Genomic DNA, 25,796 nt, shown 5'->3' with positions numbered 1-25,796 from the left:
GGACACTGACCCGACCTGGACAGGGGGGATGTCAAGCGGGGAAAGTAGTGTGGATGTTGAGGCAGGTGCAGCACCAAAAAGGGTAGCTAGAGGCAGAGGCAGAGGTCAGCAGCTTAGGCGAAGCCAGGCCACACCCGGAATCTCCCAAGATGTTCCAGTTCGTACCCAGCCCCGAAAAACTCCCACCTCGAGGGCACGTTTCTCGAAGGTGTGGAGTTTTTTCAAGGAATGCGCCGAGGACAGATATAGTGTTGTCTGCACAATTTGCCTCTCGAAATTGATTAGGGGCTCTGAGAAGAGCAACCTGTCCACCACTTCAATGCGCCGTCATTTGGAATCCAAGCACTGGAATCAGTGGCAGGCAGCAACGGCAGGACAAAGGCCGACTGCCGTTCACGCCACTGCCACTGCCTCTGCCTCTGCCTCTGCCACTGCCACTGCTGACTGTGCTGGCGATGCACTCCAGAGGACGAGCCAGGACACCACTTCATCTGCCTCCGCCACTTTGTTGACTTCTACCTCATCCTCCCCTGGTCCTGTCTTATCTCCTTCTCCTGCACCATCAAAGGCACCATCAGGCGTTTCTTTACAACAACCCACCATCTCTCAGACATTGGAGCGGCGGCAGAAATACACTGCTAACCACCCACACGCGCAAGCCTTGAACGCCAACATCGCTAAACTGCTGGCCCAGGAGATGTTGGCGTTCCGGCTTGTTGAAACTCCCGCCTTCCTGGACCTGATGGCAACTGCGGCACCTCGCTATGCCGTCCCTAGCCGTCACTACTTCTCCCGGTGTGCCGTCCCCGCCTTGCACCAGCACGTGTCACTCAACATCAGGCGGGCCCTTAGTTCCGCGCTTTGCACAAAGGTCCACTTGACCACCGACGCGTGGACAAGTGCATGCGGACAGGGACGCTACATTTCACTGACGGCACACTGGGTGAATGTAGTTGAGGCTGGGACTGCTTCCCAAACTGGCCCGGTGTACCTCGTCTCCCCGCCTAACATTCCTGGCAGGGACACGAGAAGAACACCCCCCTCCTCCTCCTCCTCTACCGCCTCCTCCTCCGCCACCGCCTCCTCCTCCGCCACCGCCTCCTCCTCCGCTGTTAGATTGACCCCAGCTACGAGTTGGAAACGTTGCAGCACTGGCGTTGGTAGACGTCAGCAGGCTGTGCTGAAGCTGATCAGCTTGGGGGACAGACAGCACACTGCCTCCGAGGTGAGGGATGCCCTCCTCGATGAGACGGCAATATGGTTTGAGCCGCTGCACCTGGGCCCAGGCATGGTCGTTTGTGATAACGGCCGGAACCTGGTAGCAGCTCTGGAGCTTGCCGGACTCCAACATGTTCCATGCCTGGCCCACGTCTTCAACCTAGTGGTGCAACGTTTCCTAAAGAGCTACCCCAATGTTCCAGAGCTACTGGTGAAAGTGCGGCGCATGTGCGCCCACTTTCGCAAGTCGACAGTAGCCGCTGCTAGCTTAAAATCTCTCCAGCAACGCCTGCATGTGCCACAACACCGGCTTTTGTGCGACGTCCCCACACGCTGGAACTCAACGTTTCAGATGTTGAATAGAGTGGTTGAGCAGCAGAGACCTTTGATGGAATACCAGCTACAAAACCCTAGGGTGCCACAAAGTCAGCTGCCTCAGTTTCACATCCATGAGTGGCCATGGATGAGAGACCTTTGTGACATCCTACGGGTCTTTGAGGAGTCCACAAGGAGGGTGAGCTCTGAGGATGCGATGGTGAGCCTTACAATCCCGCTCTTGTGTGTTCTGAGAGAATCCCTGATTGACATCAGGGATAACTCAGATCACACAGAGGAGTTAGGGATAGCATCCGATCCGTCACAGCTGGAGAGTAGGTCCACACATCTGTCCGCTTCACTGCGTTTAATGGAGGAGGAGGAGGAGGAGGAGGAGGAAGAAGAGTTGTCCGATGATGTGATGGTGATACAGGAGGCTTCCGGGCAACTTCGAATCGTCCCATTGTTGCAGCGCGGATGGGTAGACATGGAGGATGAGGAGGAAATGGAGATTGAACTTTCCGGTGGGGCCAGAGGAGTCATGCCAACTAACACTGTGGCAGACATGGCTGAGTTCATGTTGGGGTGCTTTACAACCGACAAGCGTATTGTCAAAATCATGGAGGACAACCAGTACTGGATCTTTGCTATCCTTGACCCCCGGTATAAAAACAACATCTCGTCTTTTATTCCGGTAGAGGGGAGGGCCAATCGCATCAATGCTTGCCACAGGCAATTGGTGCAGAATATGATGGAGATGTTTCCAGCATGTGACGTTGGCGGCAGGGAGGGCAGTTCCTCCAGTAGGCAACCAAGTTCTCACCGGTCCACACAAACGAGGGGCACACTGTCTAAGGTCTGGGACACCTTGATGGCACCCCCTCGCCAAAGTGCCGCCACGGAGGGTCCTAGTGTCACCAGGCGTGAGAAGTATAGGCGCATGTTGCGGGAATACCTTTCCGACCACAGCCCTGTCCTCTCCGACCCCTCTGCGCCCTACACGTATTGGGTGTCGAAGTTGGACCTGTGGCTTGAACTTGCCCTATATGCCTTGGAGGTGCTGTCCTGTCCTGCCGCCAGCGTCCTATCTGAGAGGGTGTTCAGTGCAGCCGGTGGCATCATCACTGACAAGCGCACCCGTCTGTCAGCTGAGAGTGCCGACCGGCTCACTTTGATAAAAATGAACCACCACTGGGTAGAGCCGTCATTTTTGTGCCCACCTGTGTAAAGCACCCCAACATGAAACTCCATGTCTGTACTCAACCTCTCCAATTCCTCCGCATCCTCATACTCATCCACCATAAGCGTTGCACAATTCTGCTAATACTAGGCTCCCTCCACCCTGATTTCCCCCAACTCTGCTGGTTAGAGGCTCCCTCCACCATGAATTTGCCCAAACTGGGCTGTTTAGAGGCTCCCTCCACCATGAATTGGTCCAAACTGGGGTGGTTAGAGGCTCCCTCCACCATGAATTGGTCCAAACTGGGGTGGTTAGAGGCTCCCTCCACCATTAATTGGTCCAAACTGGGCTGGTTAGAGGCTCCCTCCACAATTAATTGGTCCAAACTGGGCTAATTAGAGGCTCCCTCCACCATGAATTGGTCCAAACTGGGTTTTTTAGAGGCTCCCTCCACCATTAATTGGTCCAAACTGGGCTGGTTAGAGGCTCCCTCCACAATTAATTGGTCCAAACTGGGCTAATTAGAGGCTCCCTCCACCATGAATTGGTCCAAACTGGGTTTTTTAGAGGCTCCCTCCACCATGAATTTGCCCAAACTGGGCTGTTTAGAGGCTCCCTCCACCATGAATTGGTCCAAACTGGGCTGGTTAGAGGCTCCCTCCACCATGAATTTCCCAAAACTTGGCTGTTTAGAGGCTCCCTCCACCATGAATTTGCCCAAACTGGGCTGTTTAGAGGCTCCCTCCACCATTAATTGGTCCAAACTGGGCTGGTTAGAGGCTCCCTCCACCATGAATTTGCCCAAACTGGGGTGGTTAGAGGCTCCCTCCACCATTAATTGGTCCAAACTGGGCTGGTTAGAGGCTCCCTCCACCATGAATTTCCCAAAACTTGGCTGTTTAGAGGCTCCCTCCACCATTAATTGGTCCAAACTGGGCTGGTTAGAGGCTCCCTCCACCATGAATTTGCCCAAACTGGGCTGTTTAGAGGCTCCCTCCACCATTAATTGGTCCAAACTGGGCTGGTTAGAGGCTCCCTCCACCATGAATTTGCCCAAACTGGGCTGTTTAGAGGCTCCCTCCACCATGAATTGGTCCAAACTGGGGTGGTTAGAGGCTCCCTCCACCATGAATTGGTCCAAACTGGGGTGGTTAGAGGCTCCCTCCACCATTAATTGGTCCAAACTGGGCTGGTTAGAGGCTCCCTCCACAATTAATTGGTCCAAACTGGGCTAATTAGAGGCTCCCTCCACCATGAATTGGTCCAAACTGGGTTTTTTAGAGGCTCCCTCCACCATTAATTGGTCCAAACTGGGCTGGTTAGAGGCTCCCTCCACAATTAATTGGTCCAAACTGGGCTAATTAGAGGCTCCCTCCACCATGAATTGGTCCAAACTGGGTTTTTTAGAGGCTCCCTCCACCATGAATTTGCCCAAACTGGGCTGTTTAGAGGCTCCCTCCACCATGAATTGGTCCAAACTGGGCTGGTTAGAGGCTCCCTCCACCATGAATTTCCCAAAACTTGGCTGTTTAGAGGCTCCCTCCACCATTAATTGGTCCAAACTGGGCTGGTTAGAGGCTCCCTCCACCATTAATTGGTCCAAACTGGGCTGGTTAGAGGCTCCCTCCACCATTAATTGGTCCAAACTGGGCTGGTTAGAGGCTCCCTCCACCATGAATTTCCCAAAACTTGGCTGTTTAGAGGCTCCCTCCACCATTAATTGGTCCAAACTGGGCTGGTTAGAGGCTCCCTCCACCATGAATTTGCCCAAACTGGGCTGTTTAGAGGCTCCCTCCACCATGAATTTGCCCAAACTGGGCTGTTTAGAGGCTCCCTCCACCATGAATTGGTCCAAACTGGGCTGGTTAGAGGCTCCCTCCACCATGAATTTCCCAAAACTTGGCTGTTTAGAGGCTCCCTCCACCATTAATTGGTCCAAACTGGGCTGGTTAGAGGCTCCCTCCACCATGAATTTGCCCAAACTGGGGTGGTTAGAGGCTCCCTCCACCATTAATTGGTCCAAACTGGGCTGGTTAGAGGCTCCCTCCACAATTAATTGGTCCAAACTGGGCTAATTAGAGGCTCCCTCCACCATGAATTGGTCCAAACTGGGTTTTTTAGAGGCTCCCTCCACCATGAATTTCCCAAAACTTGGCTGTTTAGAGGCTCCCTCCACCATGAATTGGTCCAAACTGGGCTGGTTAGAGGCTCCCTCCACCATGAATTTCCCAAAACTTGGCTGTTTAGAGGCTCCCTCCACCATTAATTGGTCCAAACTGGGCTGGTTAGAGGCTCCCTCCACCATGAATTTGCCCAAACTGGGCTGTTTAGAGGCTCCCTCCACCATGAATTTGCCCAAACTGGGCTGTTTAGAGGCTCCCTCCACCATGAATTGGTCCAAACTGGGCTGGTTAGAGGCTCCCTCCACCATGAATTTCCCAAAACTTGGCTGTTTAGAGGCTCCCTCCACCATTAATTGGTCCAAACTGGGCTGGTTAGAGGCTCCCTCCACCATGAATTTGCCCAAACTGGGGTGGTTAGAGGCTCCCTCCACCATTAATTGGTCCAAACTGGGCTGGTTAGAGGCTCCCTCCACAATTAATTGGTCCAAACTGGGCTAATTAGAGGCTCCCTCCACCATGAATTGGTCCAAACTGGGTTTTTTAGAGGCTCCCTCCACCATGAATTTCCCAAAACTTGGCTGTTTAGAGGCTCCCTCCACCATGAATTGGTCCAAACTGGGCTGGTTAGAGGCTCCCTCCACCATGAATTTCCCAAAACTTGGCTGTTTAGAGGCTCCCTCCACCATTAATTGGTCCAAACTGGGCTGGTTAGAGGCTCCCTCCACCATGAATTTGCCCAAACTGGGCTGTTTAGAGGCTCCCTCCACCATGAATTGGTCCAAACTGGGCTGGTTAGAGGCTCCCTCCACCATGAATTTCCCAAAACTTGGCTGTTTAGAGGCTCCCTCCACCATTAATTGGTCCAAACTGGGCTGGTTAGAGGCTCCCTCCACCATGAATTGGTCCAAACTGGGGTGGTTAGAGGCTCCCTCCACCATTAATTGGTCCAAACTGGGCTGGTTAGAGGCTCCCTCCACAATTAATTGGTCCAAACTGGGCTAATTAGAGGCTCCCTCCACCATGAATTGGTCCAAACTGGGTTTTTTAGAGGCTCCCTCCACCATGAATTTGCCCAAACTGGGCTGTTTAGAGGCTCCCTCCACCATGAATTGGTCCAAACTGGGCTGGTTAGAGGCTCCCTCCACCATGAATTTCCCAAAACTTGGCTGTTTAGAGGCTCCCTCCACCATTAATTGGTCCAAACTGGGCTGGTTAGAGGCTCCCTCCACCATTAATTGGTCCAAACTGGGCTGGTTAGAGGCTCCCTCCACCATGAATTTGCCCAAACTGGGCTGGTTAGAGGCTCCCTCCACCATGAATTTCCCAAAACTTGGCTGTTTAGAGGCTCCCTCCACCATTAATTGGTCCAAACTGGGCTGGTTAGGGGCTCCCTCCACCATGAATTTGCCCAAACTGGGGTGGTTAGAGGCTCCCTCCACCATTAATTGGTCCAAACTGGGCTGGTTAGAGGCTCCCTCCACAATTAATTGGTCCAAACTGGGCTAATTAGAGGCTCCCTCCACCATGAATTGGTCCAAACTGGGTTTTTTAGAGGCTCCCTCCACCATGAATTTGCCCAAACTGGGCTGTTTAGAGGCTCCCTCCACCATGAATTGGTCCAAACTGGGCTGGTTAGAGGCTCCCTCCACCATGAATTTCCCAAAACTTGGCTGTTTAGAGGCTCCCTCCACCATTAATTGGTCCAAACTGGGCTGGTTAGAGGCTCCCTCCACCATTAATTGGTCCAAACTGGGCTGGTTAGAGGCTCCCTCCACCATTAATTGGTCCAAACTGGGCTGGTTAGAGGCTCCCTCCACCATTAATTGGTCCAAACTGGGCTGTTTAGAGGCTCCCTCCACCATTAATTGGTCCAAACTGGGCTGGTTAGAGGCTCCCTCCACCATGAATTTGCCCAAACTGGGCTGTTTAGAGGCTCCCTCCACCATGAATTGGTCCAAACTGGGCTGGTTAGAGGCTCCCTCCACCATGAATTTCCCAAAACTTGGCTGTTTAGAGGCTCCCTCCACCATTAATTGGTCCAAACTGGGCTGGTTAGAGGCTCCCTCCACCATGAATTGGTCCAAACTGGGGTTTTTAGAGGCTCCCTCCACCATGAATTGGTCCAAACTGGGGTTTTTAGAGTCTCCCTCCACCATGAATTGGTCCAAACTGGGGTTTTTAGAGTCTCCCTCCACCATGAATTGGTCCAAACTGGGGTTTTTAGAGGCTCCCTCCACCATGAATTTGCCCAAACTCTGCTGGTTAGAGGCTCAATCCACCCTGATTTTCAAAACAAATGTTGGTGCCAACCTCAACTTACTACAAGGGCCAAATTCACTGCTGGTGACAAGCTCTCCTCACTGCAAGTGCCAAATACACATGTTTCAAGGTGTTTCCCTACTGTCAGAGAGGTGGTATTGAGTGTGTAAAGTGTGTAGTTGTTAGGCTGTGATGTTGGGGTAATAGAGGGTCTTTGGTGTGTTAGATGCCCCCAGACATGCTTCCCCTGCTGTCCCAGTGTCATTCCAGAGGTGTTGGCATCATTTCCTGGGGTGTCATAGTGGACTTGGTGACCCTCCAGACACGGATTTGGGTTTCCCCCTTAACGAGTATCTGTTCCCCATAGACTATAATGGGGTTCGAAACCCGTTCGAACACACGAACATTGAGCGGCTGTTCGAATCGAATTTCGAACCTCGAACATTTTAGTGTTCGCTCATCTCTAGTTCTTAGCGCATGCATTATTTAAAGATAAGCTTCGATTCTCTGCATATGAATTACACCATGGCCAGGAACAACCAGCTTGCGGCTAAAGTTCCTGAAGCTGCTTGTTATGAGATGGAGAATTTGGTTAGACAGAAACCCTTGCTTACAGATTATTTTGCAAATGCTAAATGGCAATAGCTAAATGAGGTCGTTGCTCCAGTGACATTGCTGAGGTTAAAGCATTTCTCAGAAAGTTGTAAACAATATCGTCCATCCTGCTTCTCAGCTGCCCTCTGGTATATTGTTGCTGTCCGGAGAGACTGACTCTTTAACCTGCAATCATGGAGTAATCGATACATATTCAATGCCCAACAAATCATTGTTCATAAAGAAGGACAAGGGGCAATGTGTTAGCATCTTAATCCTGCATGTAGCTCTCAGCACTGAAATCCGCATTAAAACAGAGACAGAAAAGTAAAAGGATGATTAATTCAGTATAAGGCAGACAGGACAGCTCACTAGGACCAATATGGCTTTTCCTAACTTTGTCATAAAAGTCTATATAGTCATTTTCTTAAAGGAGCTGTAAGAACTTAAAGAAACAGAGCTGAGGCTAGCATTACAGCTTAGAATGTCTAATCTCATACAACCCCTTTACTAGCTAAGAAAAATAAATTGGCCTTATCACTTCTATATGTCACCTCTAACACTTGAGCTCCATTGTCTTTTTCTTATGTCATCTTACCTAATCTTTCTATGTTGAGTCCACCTTTATCTTATCTCGATTTTGATTTAGACTCCAAATTCTCTTAAAGTAAATTCAGAATAATTTTGTGACATGCTAGCAAATTCCTTGACAGGTTGCAAATTACAACAAAGCTGCATATAGGCTTAAAAAAAGGGAGAGACACTGAGCGCACTAAGTGTAGTACTTCAACCGTATAGGAATAGGTCAACCTTGATACGTAACAGAATGACCAGACGGCTTCTCACCTTGTGGGGTTCTGAAACAGTCACAACACCCTTATCATGTGTAGACGCATCTGACCGGACGGGACTTGTTATTTTGCACTTGATTAAAGGGCTTGTACAGCCTGAAATGCGTCGTGACATTCTATCATAACATTCACCTCAATAAAAGGTTTTTTGTCGGAACCCTTGGCCTGTGTCTTGCCTTCATCACCAGAGAATCCCTGTCACGGACCTCTGGTCCTTGCTGCTATCTTTTGCATATATGCTAAAGAGAATAACCAAATTGTATTTTTTTTTAAAAGCTGGTCATCCGGAAGAACATATCTAGCCAGGAAAGTTAAGGAAAGACATTTTTTTGTACGTAAGAAGGTAAGAGCATTTAAACAAATAAAGATAACTGTGTTTTAAACATAACAATGCAGGGTATTGTAGCTTCATCCCTTTCACATGTGTGGGCAGTATCTCCTTCTGGGGGCTGGAAATCCACCCAGAAATTATGTCGCCCATGCACTGGGGGAAATAGTACCTTCAGTCAGCTTTGACTGAGGAGCCTGGGAGGATAATATCTGCAATCAGTGTGGCGTATAACTCAGTGTGAAGGCTAAGCAAAGCATTGTGGGAAAAGATCACTGATCTCGATCCCACATAAAAAGATCGTGTTTGGAATTCCGATGGTGATCGTGAAATTTTCTCGATCGCCGATCGGAATCCGATCTTTTCCAAACACGATCGCTCAACCCTAGTTGCTATAGAGTCTTCGGAGGGCTCCTTGTGTTTTCTGAAGACTCATTTGCATACGGAAGAAAAAAGAAAATTTCACAGAAATGGCGGCGTGAATCAGAATAATAAAGGTAGGAGAACAATAACCTTTATAAAGACTATTCCGACGTGATCTTTGTAGAAAAAGGGATTCTAATGATAGAATCCCTTTAAAGTTGGTGGAGCCAGTCACTGATAAAAAGCATCCTTCTTCCACTTTTACTAAAAAAGCAATATAGATAATATGTTTACCTTTCATGAATTTAGTGACAGATCACCATTACTTGCCAGAATATTGAAATGAGGTTGAGACATAAGTGATCTGATTAAAAAAATAAGCTAGAGAGAAAAAACAATAAAGTTCTATAACAAACTTCCCACCATCTACATTTCTCTTTCCTGTTAGCACCAAGTTTAAAATGATTTAGGATAGGCTATTAATATCCACATGTTGGATAGCGGAACATTTTCACAATGTATTAGTTTGTGGCAGCACAATATTGTTTCTGTGCCAATATTAATCTTGCATTGTTCAAATTTATCACACACTGTTGCTTTCCTGACATAAACAATAATGAATTTGCAAATATGTTTTCCTTTGGATTCATTGCCGTTGGAGCTTTTCTCAGTGTAGCTTTTATGTTTCGAGAAAGCAAAGCGTTCTCTTATTTCCCAAACAGAATGAATAGTAAGTCGTGGAATTACTTCTTCATTCATGGTCAGGATTCCTTACCCTTGAGGTCACCATGCTTCCACTAAGGGATATTCCAGGCGAGTCTGTCATTATATTGGAATAGTTAGAATTAGAAAAATTCCATTTCCTGTTTTTTCATCTTTATCTATTGTAGATGAACATAGAAATGATCTGTTAACTATGTAAAACTTTGATAATACTGCAATATACTACAACAAGTAGCACAACTCTTTCTTCATAGGTGACCTTTACAGTAAATAGCTCTTGGGGTCACTGCTGAGACCTGTGATTAGGCAACCAGAGGTCACATGGGCATGCCAAGTAGCATGACCATATCACGGGCCCCAATAGGGAAGCCGGGAGCATGAGGTCACAGGAGAGAACCAGGTGTCACCGAGGTGGATAGATAGAGCACTGGATGCTGCAAGGAAGCCAAAAAGGTAATGAAAGATGATTATGATTTTTTATTTTATTTTTTTTTACCTCCCCTGGGCCTCCAGTTTTTTTAGACCCCAGAGTTTAATATTGTCTCTTTCACTTTAACTTTGGCTGTGTCTGCTTAAAAAGCTACAAATCAGATATATATATGTTTCTAATAGTCCCCAAAGTGCTCTACACTATGTTTTAACCCATTTAAAGTTACACTGAAATTGTTTGACCCAAAATAAATCTTGGACCCCAGCCATGCGAACCCTAAACAAAATGATTTTTGAGAGGTTTGCCCATCTCTAGTGGTGATATGTTTATGAGTGAGACATTGTTATCTGGATTTGTCTGACCTTAAGTCTGTCACTGAAGCTCCCCGTTGAGGTAACAGAAGACATAGGGTTGGGTAGGGGGAGATCTGGATGACCCACCTTTCTTTGGAAAGGTAGAAACAATTCAGGAGGTATTAGTGGTTACCAATGATTGGCATGACATAGCTGAAAAAAAAGTGGGTCTCCAAGGAAAGTGATGCACCATTCCATCTCCAGTTTTCACTGTTTGACTTTCTCTGGTCTAAGTGGTTTTTCCATTATCCTTAATGACCAACCACATAACCACTCAATGAAGTTGGGTGCCTTTTAATGGTCCCATCCATTTAGGTCTAGCCTTAGGTCCAGATATTCCCTTAGAAAGATGGTGATAATAAAAATAATATGAGTAAATTCAGGGAATCATTTTTCTCAGAATATCAGAAGTAGATTACATGCAAAAACTAAAAACTGCATGAACTCTTGACTGAGGGTTTCTCTGTCATACTTCTCTAAGATACACAGTTTAGTTTATATTGATCTACAGCAAATAAAATACATTATATAGCAAAGATCTATATTTTTAGTGATGAAATAAGTAAAACAGAACTTTAAGTACATAGTTTTCTTTCTTCCTGAGTGTTAAATTTTCCCGATCGCAAACAACATCCTTCTTCCTTTCATCTCTCAGATATACAATTGAGGAACAAATTCCATTTGTGCTCTCCAAGCCTCCAAATGGGATCTCTTAAGTGTCTGTCGAGTTAGGTATCTGAGAATGATGAACCGTCTGTATAGAGATGTTACCTGTCTAGAGATACAGCTGCTTGTACAAGGCAAGGAAAGAGGAAATTGCAGAGATCAGAGGCAATAGCCGATCAATAGATAAAGCAAATCTAGCTGCGTTTCTTGCTCTCTGATTGATGCTCCACTTATTCTCACCTCAGGGGCAAAGGGGAAAAAAACAAACTCAAATGATAGCAAAAGGAAAATGGTTAAAGGGAAATCAGGGTTGTTTTCATTTCCTGCAGTTTCACATAGGAACACACATTACCAATCAACCTTAAAGAGTTAAATTTCCTTCTTTAATAAGATTCATCTTGTTACAGTGCTGTGCAAAAAAAGTTTTGGACTCCTTTAAACAGATGCAGATCACCCATTGACTATACACGTGTGGGTAGTCTGTATCTAACTCTACGAGGACGTACCTGTAGATCAGTGATTCCCAAAGTGGTTCACATAGACCCCCAGGGGTCCACGGGAGACTTGACGGGGGTAAAAATTGGCATGAAAAAAAATGGGGGTTCACAAGTTGTAAGTGGGGGTCCACGAAAATGTATCTGGTTTCAATAGTAAAGAACAAATATGTTGGCTTGGCTTTGGTATTACAAGAGGAGCTACTTGAGCTTAGCACCAATGAGGCGCTGAAGGTGAAATTTAAAAAAGACTATCAAACATTTTGGCTGCAGGCAGAAATACCCGAAAAATATCCTGGGCTGTGGGAAATTGCAAGAAAACGTTTGATAGCGTTTCCCTCGTCATACCTTGTTGAAAAAAGTTTGTGTTGTTACAAACCTATTAACAAAAAAAAAAAAAAAAAAAAAAAAGGAGCAGATTGAACATCACAGAACGGGGAGTTTTCGAATACCTACTCGATTGAGTACTACTTGCTCATCTCTAGTCCTGAGCTTAGCCTTTCAGATGTCTTCAGGATAAAGTGTTGTGTGTGTACTAGGGATATCGCTATCTCTGGTCACTTGTATTGAATTACTTGTTTTCTATATGTTTTAGCAGTTTCCCTCTAGAGGCTCTATTTCTAATCTTTCTAATAATGGAAGAACCGAAGACTCAGTTTCCTTACTCAGTCTGAAATAGAATAGTAGACATTATGAAGCAATACTGAACTGTGAATTAAAACTTTGAGTTAAGATTAAAAAAAATTAGGAGGCATTCACACCACCAAGTTTCCCCCATGAAACTCAGTCAGTATGTTGGCCGGATATAGTGTCCTACACCTTGTGCCGGGAGAAGGACTCCTAATATGGGATAGTATGCGGAGGCAGGGAGTCCTAGCAGAATAGATAACTGTACTACTACTATAACTATACTACTTGGAGTCCCTCTCCCAGCAAAAGGTGTAGGACAGTAAATCCGGGAAACACACGCACCCAGTTTCACGATTGAAACTTGATTGCGTGAATGCATCCTTACTGTCAACTGAATTGGCCATCCTTCTTGGAAGACAAAAATAAGCTCAGCAAAGATTACAAAATATAGTCCATTTTAAGGTATGTTCACATGGAGATTTTTGCAGGCGGATTTTGACGTGGAATCCACCTCAAAATCCACCTGCAAAAAAGGCTTGCATTCTCTTCAATGGGGGCCGCTCGCTTCTTTTTTCAGTTAGCCATATCTTGCAGCGGATTCCCAGCTGAGTCAGCCGTGGTGTGCGCAGCTCGAGACACACTTGTGTTCAGGCCCTTTCATGCGGGCCTAATCGGGAGCGGGATGCCGCGACGGAATGCCAATATTTATAATTTGATACATATCATGGTTCTTTCTTATAAACTTTTAATGTAAGGACTCGGATCATATTTCCAGTTACTGCCAATTACTTCTGTTTCATTTTAGTCATTTACATCATTGTTGATGTGGGATCTTCCTTACAGAACTTGTCTAAGGGTCTGCTCATGCATCTCAGCAGTCATTAGGTCAATAAATAATGCATTGCAAACATCATTTACTGTGTATTTGCCATAACTGCAGTTATGGCTCTTTAAAATCTTCAGAAAAACCACAATCCTGTGGTTTTTTACTTACAACTTTATAGGACACCATCTGTCATATTGTAATATGTCTCTCTTTTCAACGCTTGTTTTATTGAAGTCTTATGTTTAAATCATTAAGCTTCCACAACTGTATCTTATGGACTGGGTTACATTGTGTCCATGAAGTATAGTTACATCAGGGTTATTGTAAGCCATGCCTGCGCTGTCTGACTCCTGGGCTCCTGCAGTAATGGCCTCAATAGGAAATAACACTGCTTAACCCGCTAGATTCCACAATCAATAGTGACAAGGACATCTAAGTGATTTGAGCCGTGTCCCCATTGGCAGAATCAAGTGCCAATGGTTGTTATTGCTATATGACCATAAAAATAATTCATTGTTACGATGCAATTTGCATGACCTTATTACATAGACTGCACAGTGAATAATATAGGCTAAGCAAAAAGTCTATGATATTGTCCGTCGTGTATTTGTGATTTTGCACTTGAAAAAGGGTTTTTTACAACCCGAAACGCATTGTTCTGTACATATCCATACGATTGCTTCCCGTTTTTTCTGTACGACCCCTGATCGCAGATCCTCTTCTCCATTTGCTGTCTTGTTTGCCTCCCGGATATTCGGTGTTTGCTGATAGAACCGCTGCCACTCTCACCACAACCATTCACTACACAATTGAGACTCCGGGTGTTGTGATCCTGTCACAACCCCATTAGGCGAGAGGCCAACTGGTTGTTTTTCATCAATCACAAGATTTGTCATATTTCAATGGTGTAATACTACACTTAGTGTGCTCAGTGTCTTTTCTTTTCTTTTTGCAAACAACAAAGGGGGGCCAGCTAGCCAAGAGTCCAGTGACAGTCGAGCAGTGCAATACAGAATCAAAATTCAAGAGAATAGTCAAAGGCAGAGGTCAAGAATAGAATATAAGTAATAGCAAGAGAACCGCTAGCACGCACGAGGCAATAGCAAGCACCAAAATGAATGTGAGAGAACAATAAATAGAAAGGAGATACCTGCCCATGACCTGATAGGACGATAGGCTGTCAGTCACACAGGCAAGACAAACATTAACCATTAGAGGGGAAGAGGGAAACCAAGATGAAGAAGATGGGTATGGTAGTAAATCACATACCAAGGTGAGGGAATAGGACAGTGTTCAGACAACACAAGAAGAACCCAAAGCAAAGAATCAAAACGCCTTCTGCGCCACTGCATGTGAGCGGATGGCGCAGAAATTTGAGTGGACGTAGCACAAAGATAATGTATCTGCATAGAATCTGTTTTCATACTCATCTCAAATATAGAAGTCTATTGAGTTGGGAGGGTGCTGATTGTTTAAATAATTTATTGTCTCATTATATGCAATGATCGAATCTGTACTTTGAAAGACAACAGTGTCAGAAGAGTTCTTCCAGTGTGTCTTTTCCTGAAGCCTCCTCCTCTGCCCTCCCCTCTCTATAGACTTCTATGTAAAAAGGAGCTCAATATGCTATATAGAAAAGAAACGTATTTCTTTAATAAAATACATTAATATTGTGTTTTTAATTTTCACTTGTATGATTCATTTATTAAAAGTTGTTTTTGGAGATACGCCTTAAGACTACTTTATACAAATATTTTTCTCAAATTAAAAAAGTGAGAGATTCGGCAGATATGAATTTTTGGTTGACTGTTTCTTAATGATAACCCAGTTCAGATGACTCAATAGTGTTACTTTCAGGCCTTGGATTACACCGCATAATAAAGTGAACTCTTCTACTCTGGGAAACTCAATTCCACATCTGTGGATTTAATTGAAGCAAGGCATCACATCAGCGTCCTGCGTTTATGTATTGTTTAATAGGATATGTGCCTTACTTGCTCACTTAGTCTCAGGAAATTCTAATATTAAAATCTAAGCCATAACAGTCAAGAGAAATAATTATGAGAATAAACATGTCTTAATAGAGTTAGCAATTCAGAAGGGTTTCAAGACCGACAGGGAAGCAGCATATCTAACACATCAATTTTCCATCATGAGAATAATTTTGGTTTTCTTCTAATTTCAGAGATGGGTAAGGTACCAAAATACACAGAAATGAATGTCAGGACTGAGCAGGATGCTCTCATTCTGGCTTCAGGCAATTCACACATTTTAAAGTGATTTCATTTTTCTAAATCTGGCTGGAAATGACTCAGCCAGTAGATAAAGATATAATTCTGCCAGCACCACTTCAAAGGGTTGTGTTCACTGATAGCTGGTTGTGAGCACAGCATGTAGTTTAACAGGACAATGGGATTATTTCAACAGTTACACATCGCAAGGTGGAAAAGTGTATTGCTCTGCATGTCACAGATTGGCATTACATGTTTCAGATATGTACTTGGCTGCATGTTATTTGGATTCTTTTCAAGCTAAGGAAATATTACTTTGGTAGAGGAATTATCATGCTGCACCCTGGTTCGTCTATAGTAATGAGATGCAAGAAGTCAGCATAAGTTTATTATTTTTCCAACATGAAAACCAAGCAATTGTTTGACCTAAGATATGGAAGTATGCACATTACATGCGAGTCTTGTGTGTTAATCCTATATATTAATACATATTAATCAATAGGACAAAGAGGTTGTCCATGACTCCATAGCCTCACTCCGACCAACTTACCAGGGTCTGGATTTCCTCTTGACCTACCCTCTTACCTTCCCCAATAAAGACAAAGACCACCTTTAGAATTGTAAATTAGCCTGTTCACCGATTTATTAAAACCACATAAATAACTTTAATCATATAAATAACATATTAACACATATAGAGGCCAATAATGCATGATCAGGTATGGGACCTAACTGAAAAATAGCAAAAGCAAACAACCATACCCAAAATAAGTATAAAAGACTAAGTTTATTAGTATCCAAAAATAAAATAATTGATATGGTCATTCATATATGTCATTCATATGTGTCCATATGATTTATCTTATTTTTGGATACTAATAAACTTAATTAGAGATGAGCGAACAGTGTTCTATCGAACTCATGTTCGATCGGATATTAGGCTGTTCGGCATGTTCGAATCGAATCGAACACCGCGTGGTAAAGTGCGCCATTACTCGATTCCCCTCCCACCTTCCCTGGCGCCTTTTTTGCTCCAATAACAGCGCAGGGGAGGTGGGACAGGAACTACGACACCGGTGACGTTGAGAAAAGTAGGCAAAACCCATTGGCTGCCGAAAACATGTGACCTCTAATTTAAAAGAACAGCGCCGCCCAGGTTCGCGTCATTCTGAGCTTGCAATTCACCGAGGACGGAGGTTTCCGTCCAGCTAGCTAGGGCTTAGATTCTGGGTAGGCAGGGACAGGCTAGGATAGGAAGGAGAAGACAACCAACAGCTCTTGTAAGAGCTAAATTCCAGGGAGAAGCTTGTCAGTGTAACGTGGCACTGACGGGCTCAATCGCCGCAACCCAGCTTTCCCAGGATCCTGAATGGAATACACTGTCAGTGTATTCCCGTATACCCGATATATACCCCGATACCCGTTCCAACGGTGTGCCCCCCCACCTTCACCCCAGAAATACCCTGCAAGTCCCCTAGCAATAGAATTGGGGCTATATACACCCACAATTTTTACTACTGGTATACAGTGCCATTGTCTGACTGGGAATTCAAAGAATATATTGGGAATACAAATACCCTCATTTCTTGCTACTGCCATATAGTGCCAGTGTCTGACTGGTAATTCAAAGAATATATTGGGGTTACGTGCACCCACAATTTTTACTACTGGTATACAGTGCCATTGTCTGACTGGGAATTCAAAGAATATATTGGGAATACAAATACCCTCATTTCTTGCTACTGCCATATAGTGCCAGTGTCTGACTGGGAATTCAAAGAATATATTGGGGTTACGTGCACCCACAATTTTTACTACTGGTATACAGTGCCATTGTCTGACTGGGAATTCAAAGAATATATTGGGGTTATAAATACCCTCATTTCTTGCTACTGCCATATAGTGCCAGTTTCTGACTGGTAATTCAAAGAATATATTGGGGTTACGTGCACCCACAATTTTTACTACTGGTATACAGTGCCATTGTCTGACTGGGAATTCAAAGAATATATTGGGAATACAAATACCCTCATTTCTTGCTACTGCCATATAGTGCCAGTGTCTGACTGGGAATTCAAAGAATATATTGGGAATACAAATACCCTCATTTCTTGCTACTGCCATATAGTGCCAGTTTCTGACTGGTAATTCAAAGAATATATTGGGGTTACGTGCACCCACAATTTTTACTACTGGTATACAGTGCCACTGTCTGACTGGGAATTCAAAGAATATATTGGGAATACAAATACCCTCATTTCTTGCTACTGCCATATAGTGCCATTGTCTGACTGGGAATTCAAAGAATATATTGGGAATACAAATACCCTCATTTCTTGCTACTGCCATATAGTGCCAGTGTCTGACTGGGAATTCAAAGAATATATTGGGAATACAAATACCCTCATTTCTTGCTACTGCCATATAGTGCCAGTTTCTGACTGGTAATTCAAAGAATATATTGGGGTTACGTGCACCCACAATTTTTACTACTGGTATACAGTGCCATTGTCTGACTGGGAATTCAAAGAATATATTGGGGTTATAAATACCCTCATTTCTTGCTACTGCCATATAGTGCCAGTTTCTGACTGGTAATTCAAAGAATATATTGGGGTTACGTGCACCCACAATTTTTACTACTGGTATACAGTGCCATTGTCTGACTGGGAATTCAAAGAATATATTGGGAATACAAATACCCTCATTTCTTGCTACTGCCATATAGTGCCAGTTTCTGACTGGTAATTCAAAGAATATATTGGGGTTACGTGCACCCACAATTTTTACTACTGGTATACAGTGCCATTGTCTGACTGGGAATTCAAAGAATATATTGGGGTTATAAATACCCTCATTTCTTGCTACTGCCATATAGTGCCAGTTTCTGACTGGTAATTCAAAGAATATATTGGGGTTACGTGCACCCACAATTTTTACTACTGGTATACAGTGCCATTGTCTGACTGGGAATTCAAAGAATATATTGGGAATACAAATACCCTCATTTCTTGCTACTGCCATATAGTGCCAGTGTCTGACTGGGAATTCAAAGAATATATTGGGGTTACGTGCACCCACAATTTTTACTACTGGTATACAGTGCCATTGTCTGACTGGGAATTCAAAGAATATATTGGGAATACAAATACCCTCATTTCTTGCTACTGCCATATAGTGCCAGTGTCTGACTGGTAATTCAAAGAATATATTGGGGTTACGTGCACCCACAATTTTTACTACTGGTATACAGTGCCATTGTCTGACTGGGAATTCAAAGAATATATTGGGAATACAAATACCCTCATTTCTTGCTACTGCCATATAGTGCCAGTGTCTGACTGGGAATTCAAAGAATATATTGGGGTTACGTGCACCCACAATTTTTACTACTGGTATACAGTGCCATTGTCTGACTGGGAATTCAAAGAATATATTGGGAATACAAATACCCTCATTTCTTGCTACTGCCATATAGTGCCAGTGTCTGACTGGGAATTCAAGGAATATATTGGGGTTACGTGCACCCACAATTTTTACTACTGGTATACAGTGCCATTGTCTGACTGGGAATTCAAAGAATATATTGGGGTTATAAATACCCTCATTTCTTGCTACTGCCATATAGTGCCAGTTTCTGACTGGTAATTCAAAGAATATATTGGGGTTACGTGCACCCACAATTTTTACTACTGGTATACAGTGCCATTGTCTGACTGGGAATTCAAAGAATATATTGGGAATACAAATACCCTCATTTCTTGCTACTGCCATATAGTGCCAGTGTCTGACTGGGAATTCAAAGAATATATTGGGGTTACGTGCACCCACAATTTTTACTACTGGTATACAGTGCCAATTTCTAACTAGGAATTCAAAATGCGCAAGGCTCCCGGAAAGGGACGTGGACGAGGCCGTGGGCGAGGTCGGGGGAATGGTTCTGGGGAGCAAGGTAGCAGTGAAGCCACAGGGCGTCCCGTGCCTACTCCTGTGGGGCAGCAAGCATTGCGCCACTCCACAGTGCCAGGGTTGCTTGCCACATTAACTAAACTGCAGGGTACAAACCTTAGTAGGCCCGAGAACCAGGAACAGGTCTTGCAATGGCTGTCAGAGAACGCTTACAGCACATTGTCCAGCAGCCAGTCAGACTCTGCCTCCTCTCCTCCTATTACCCAACAGTCTTGTCTTCCTTCCTCCCAAAATTCCGAAGCTTTACAGAACAATAACCCAAACTGTCCCTGCTCCCCAGAGCTGTTCTCCGCTCCTTTCATTGTCCCTCAACCTGCCTCTCCACGTCACGATTCCACGAACCTAACAGAGGAGCATCTGTGTCCAGATGCTCAAACACTAGAGTCTCCCCCATCTCCGTTCGATTTGGTGGTGGATGACCAGCAACCCACCCTCATCGACGATGATGTGACGCAGTTGCCGTCAGGGCATCCAGTTGACCGGCGCATTGTGCGGGAGGAGGAGATGAGACAGGAGTTGGAAGAGGAAGTGGTGGATGATGAGGACACTGACCCGACCTGGACAGGGGGGATGTCAAGCGGGGAAAGTAGTGTGGATGTTGAGGCAGGTGCAGCACCAAAAAGGGTAGCTAGAGGCAGAGGCAGAGGTCAGCAGCTTAGGCGAAGCCAGGCCACACCCGGAATCTCCCAAGATGTTCCAGTTCGTACCCAGCCCCGAAAAACTCCCACCTCGAGGGCACGTTTCTCGAAGGTGTGGAGTTTTTTCAAGGAATGCGCCGAGGACAGATATAGTGTTGTCTGCACAATTTGCCTCTCGAAATTGATTAGGGGCTCTGAGAAGAGCAACCTGTCCACCACTTCAATGCGCCGTCATTTGGAATCCAAGCACTGGAATCAGTGGCAGGCAGCAACGGCAGGACAAAGGCCGCCTGCCGTTCACGCCACTGCCACTGCCTCTGCCACTGCCTCTGCCTCTGCCACTGCCACTGCTGACTGTGCTGGCGATGCACTCCAGAGGACGAGCCAGGACACCACTTCATCTGCCTCCGCCACTTTGTTGACTTCTACCTCATCCTCCCCTGGTCCTGTCTTATCTCCTTCTCCTGCACCATCAAAGGCACCATCAGGCGTTTCTTTACAACAACCCACCATCTCTCAGACATTGGAGCGGCGGCAGAAATACACTGCTAACCACCCACACGCGCAAGCCTTGAACGCCAACATCGCTAAACTGCTGGCCCAGGAGATGTTGGCGTTCCGGCTTGTTGAAACTCCCGCCTTCCTGGACCTGATGGCAACTGCGGCACCTCGCTATGCCGTCCCTAGCCGTCACTACTTCTCCCGGTGTGCCGTCCCCGCCTTGCACCAGCACGTGTCACTCAACATCAGGCGGGCCCTTAGTTCCGCGCTTTGCACAAAGGTCCACTTGACCACCGACGCGTGGACAAGTGCATGCGGACAGGGACGCTACATTTCACTGACGGCACACTGGGTGAATGTAGTTGAGGCTGGGACTGCTTCCCAAACTGGCCCGGTGTACCTCGTCTCCCCGCCTAACATTCCTGGCAGGGACACGAGAAGAACACCCCCCTCCTCCTCCTCCTCTACCGCCTCCTCCTCCGCCACCGCCTCCTCCTCCGCCACCGCCTCCTCCTCCGCTGTTAGATTGACCCCAGCTACGAGTTGGAAACGTTGCAGCACTGGCGTTGGTAGACGTCAGCAGGCTGTGCTGAAGCTGATCAGCTTGGGGGACAGACAGCACACTGCCTCCGAGGTGAGGGATGCCCTCCTCGATGAGACGGCAATATGGTTTTAGCCGCTGCACCTGGGCCCAGGCATGGTCGTTTGTGATAACGGCCGGAACCTGGTAGCAGCTCTGGAGCTTGCCGGACTCCAACATGTTCCATGCCTGGCCCACGTCTTCAACCTAGTGGTGCAACGTTTCCTAAAGAGCTACCCCAATGTTCCAGAGCTACTGGTGAAAGTGCGGCGCATGTGCGCCCACTTTCGCAAGTCGACAGTAGCCACTGCTAGCTTAAAATCTCTCCAGCAACGCCTGCATGTGCCACAACACCGGCTTTTGTGCGACGTCCCCACACGCTGGAACTCAACGTTTCAGATGTTGAATAGAGTGGTTGAGCAGCAGAGACCTTTGATGGAATACCAGCTACAAAACCCTAGGGTGCCACAAAGTCAGCTGTCTCAGTTTCACATCCATGAGTGGCCATGGATGAGAGACCTTTGTGACATCCTACGGGTCTTTGAGGAGTCCACAAGGAGGGTGAGCTCTGAGGATGCGATGGTGAGCCTTACAATCCCGCTCTTGTGTGTTCTGAGAGAATCCCTGATTGACATCAGGGATAACTCAGATCACACAGAGGAGTTAGGGATAGCATCCGATCCATCACAGCTGGAGAGTAGGTCCACACATCTGTCCGCTTCACTGCGTTTAATGGAGGAGGAGGAGGAGGAGGAGGAGGAGGAAGAAGAGTTGTCCGATGATGTGATGGTGATACAGGAGGCTTCCGGGCAACTTCGAATCGTCCCATTGTTGCAGCGCAGATGGGTAGACATGGAGGATGAGGAGGAAATGGAGATTGAACTTTCCGGTGGGGCCAGAGGAGTCATGCCAACTAACACTGTGGCAGACATGGCTGAGTTCATGTTGGGGTGCTTTACAACCGACAAGCGTATTGTCAAAATCATGGAGGACAACCAGTACTGGATCTTTGCTATCCTTGACCCCCGGTATAAAAACAACATCTCGTCTTTTATTCCGGTAGAGGGGAGGGCCAATCGCATCAATGCTTGCCACAGGCAATTGGTGCAGAATATGATGGAGATGTTTCCAGCATGTGACGTTGGCGGCAGGGAGGGCAGTTCCTCCAGTAGGCAACCAAGTTCTCACCGGTCCACACAAACGAGGGGCACACTGTCTAAGGTCTGGGACACCTTGATGGCACCCCCTCGCCAAAGTGCCGCCACGGAGGGTCCTAGTGTCACCAGGCGTGAGAAGTATAGGCGCATGTTGCGGGAATACCTTTCCGACCACAGCCCTGTCCTCTCCGACCCCTCTGCGCCCTACACGTATTGGGTGTCGAAGTTGGACCTGTGGCTTGAACTTGCCCTATATGCCTTGGAGGTGCTGTCCTGTCCTGCCGCCAGCGTCCTATCTGAGAGGGTGTTCAGTGCAGCCGGTGGCATCATCACTGACAAGCGCACCCGTCTGTCAGCTGAGAGTGCCGACCGGCTCACTTTGATAAAAATGAACCACCACTGGATAGAGCCTTCATTTTTGTGCCCACCTGTGTAAAGCACCCCAACATGAAACTCCATGTCTGTACTCAACCTCTCCAATTCCTCCGCATCCTCATACTCATCCACCATAAGCGTTGCACAATTCTGCTAATACTAGGCTCCCTCCAACATGATTTCCCCCAACTCTGCTGGTTAGAGGCTCCCTCCACCCTGATTTCCACCAACTCTGCTGGTTAGAGGCTCCCTCCACCCTGCTTTCCCACAACTCTGCTGGTTAGAGGCTCCCTCCACCATGAATTTGCCCAAACTGGGCTGTTTAGAGGCTCCCTCCACCATGAATTGGTCCAAACTGGGTTTTTTAGAGGCTCCCTCCACCATGAATTGGTCCAAACTGGGCTGTTTAGCGGCTCCCTCCACCATTAATTGGTCCAAACTGGGCTGGTTAGAGGCTCCCTCCACCATGAATTTGCCCAAACTGGGCTGTTTAGAGGCTCCCTCCACCATGAATTTGCCCAAACTGGGCTGGTTAGAGGCTCCCTCCACCATGAATTGGTCCAAACTGGGTTTTTTAGAGGCTCCCTCCACCATGAATTTGCCCAAACTGGGCTGTTTAGAGGCTCCCTCCACCATGAATTGGTCCAAACTGGGCTGTTTAGAGGCTCCCTCCACCATTAATTGGTCCAAACTGGGCTGGTTAGAGGCTCCCTCCACCATGAATTTGCCCAAACTGGGCTGTTTAGAGGCTCCCTCCACCATGAATTTGCCCAAACTGGGCTGGTTAGAGGCTCCCTCCACCATGAATTGGTCCAAACTGGGGTTTTTAGAGGCTCCCTCCACCATGAATTGGTCCAAACTTGGCTGTTTAGAGGCTCCCTCCACCATGAATTGGTCCAAACTGGGGTGGTTAGAGGCTCCCTCCACCATTAATTGGTCCAAACTGGGCTGGTTAGAGGCTCCCTCCACCATGAATTGGTCCAAACTGGGTTTTTTAGAGGCTCCCTCCACCATGAATTGGTCCAAACTGGGGTTTTTAGAGGCTCCCTCCACCATGAATTGGTCCAAACTGGGCTGTTTAGCGGCTCCCTCCACCATTAATTGGTCCAAACTGGGCTGGTTAGAGGCTCCCTCCACCATGAATTTGCCCAAACTGGGCTGTTTAGAGGCTCCCTCCACCATGAATTTGCCCAAACTGGGCTGGTTAGAGGCTCCCTCCACCATGAATTGGTCCAAACTGGGGTTTTTAGAGGCTCCCTCCACCATGAATTGGTCCAAACTTGGCTGTTTAGAGGCTCCCTTCACCATTAATTGGTCCAAACTGGGCTGGTTAGAGGCTCCCTCCACCATGAATTGGTCCAAACTGGGTTTTTTAGAGGCTCCCTCCACCATGAATTTGCCCAAACTGGGCTGTTTAGAGGCTCCCTCCACCATGAATTGGTCCAAACTGGGCTGGTTAGAGGCTCCCTCCACCATGAATTTCCCAAAACTTGGCTGTTTAGAGGCTCCCTCCACCATTAATTGGTCCAAACTGGGCTGGTTAGAGGCTCCCTCCACCATGAATTTGCCCAAACTGGGCTGTTTAGAGGCTCCCTCCACCATGAATTGGTCCAAACTGGGTTTTTTAGAGGCTCCCTCCACCATGAATTGGTCCAAACTGGGCTGTTTAGAGGCTCCCTCCACCATGAATTTGCCCAAACTGGGCTGTTTAGCGGCTCCCTCCACCATTAATTGGTCCAAACTGGGCTGGTTAGAGGCTCCCTCCACCATGAATTTGCCCAAACTGGGCTGTTTAGAGGCTCCCTCCACCATGAATTTGCCCAAACTGGGCTGGTTAGAGGCTCCCTCCACCATGAATTGGTCCAAACTGGGGTTTTTAGAGGCTCCCTCCACCATGAATTGGTCCAAACTTGGCTGTTTAGAGGCTCCCTCCACCATGAATTGGTCCAAACTGGGGTGGTTAGAGGCTCCCTCCACCATTAATTGGTCCAAACTGGGCTGGTTAGAGGCTCCCTCCACCATTAATTGGTCCAAACTGGGCTGGTTAGAGGCTCCCTCCACCATTAATTGGTCCAAACTGGGCTGGTTAGAGGCTCCCTCCACCATGAATTTGCCCAAACTGGGCTGGTTAGAGGCTCCCTCCACCATGAATTGGTCCAAACTGGGGTTTTTAGAGGCTCCCTCCACCATGAATTGGTCCAAACTGGGTTTTTTAGAGGCTCCCTCCACCATGAATTGGTCCAAACTGGGCTGTTTAGAGGCTCCCTCCACCATGAATTTGCCCAAACTGGGCTGTTTAGCGGCTCCCTCCACCATTAATTGGTCCAAACTGGGCTGGTTAGAGGCTCCCTCCACCATGAATTTGCCCAAACTGGGCTGTTTAGAGGCTCCCTCCACCATGAATTTGCCCAAACTGGGGTTTTTAGAGGCTCCCTCCACCATGAATTGGTCCAAACTTGGCTGTTTAGAGGCTCCCTCCACCATGAATTGGTCCAAACTGGGGTGGTTAGAGGCTCCCTCCACCATGAATTGGTCCAAACTGGGCTGGTTAGAGGCTCCCTCCACCATTAATTGGTCCAAACTGGGCTGGTTAGAGGCTCCCTCCACCATTAATTGGTCCAAACTGGGCTGGTTAGAGGCTCCCTCCACCATTAATTGGTCCAAACTGGGCTGTTTAGAGGCTCCCTCCACCATGAATTTGCCCAAACTGGGCTGGTTAGAGGCTCCCTCCACCATGATTTGGTCCAAACTGGGGTTTTTAGAGGCTCCCTCCACCATGAATTGGTCCAAACTTGGCTGTTTAGAGGCTCCCTCCACCATGAATTGGTCCAAACTGGGGTGGTTAGAGGCTCCCTCCACCATTAATTGGTCCAAACTGGGCTGGTTAGAGGCTCCCTCCACCATTAATTGGTCCAAACTGGGCTGGTTAGAGGCTCCCTCCACCATTAATTGGTCCAAACTGGGCTGGTTAGAGGCTCCCTCCACCATTAAT

Source organism: Leptodactylus fuscus, chromosome 9 (genome assembly GCF_031893055.1).
Source record: "Leptodactylus fuscus isolate aLepFus1 chromosome 9, aLepFus1.hap2, whole genome shotgun sequence".
In the NCBI taxonomy this organism is placed as follows: Eukaryota; Metazoa; Chordata; class Amphibia; order Anura; family Leptodactylidae; genus Leptodactylus; species Leptodactylus fuscus.
The sequence above is the reverse complement of the archived record's forward strand: the minus strand, read 5'-3'. Positions refer to the sequence as shown.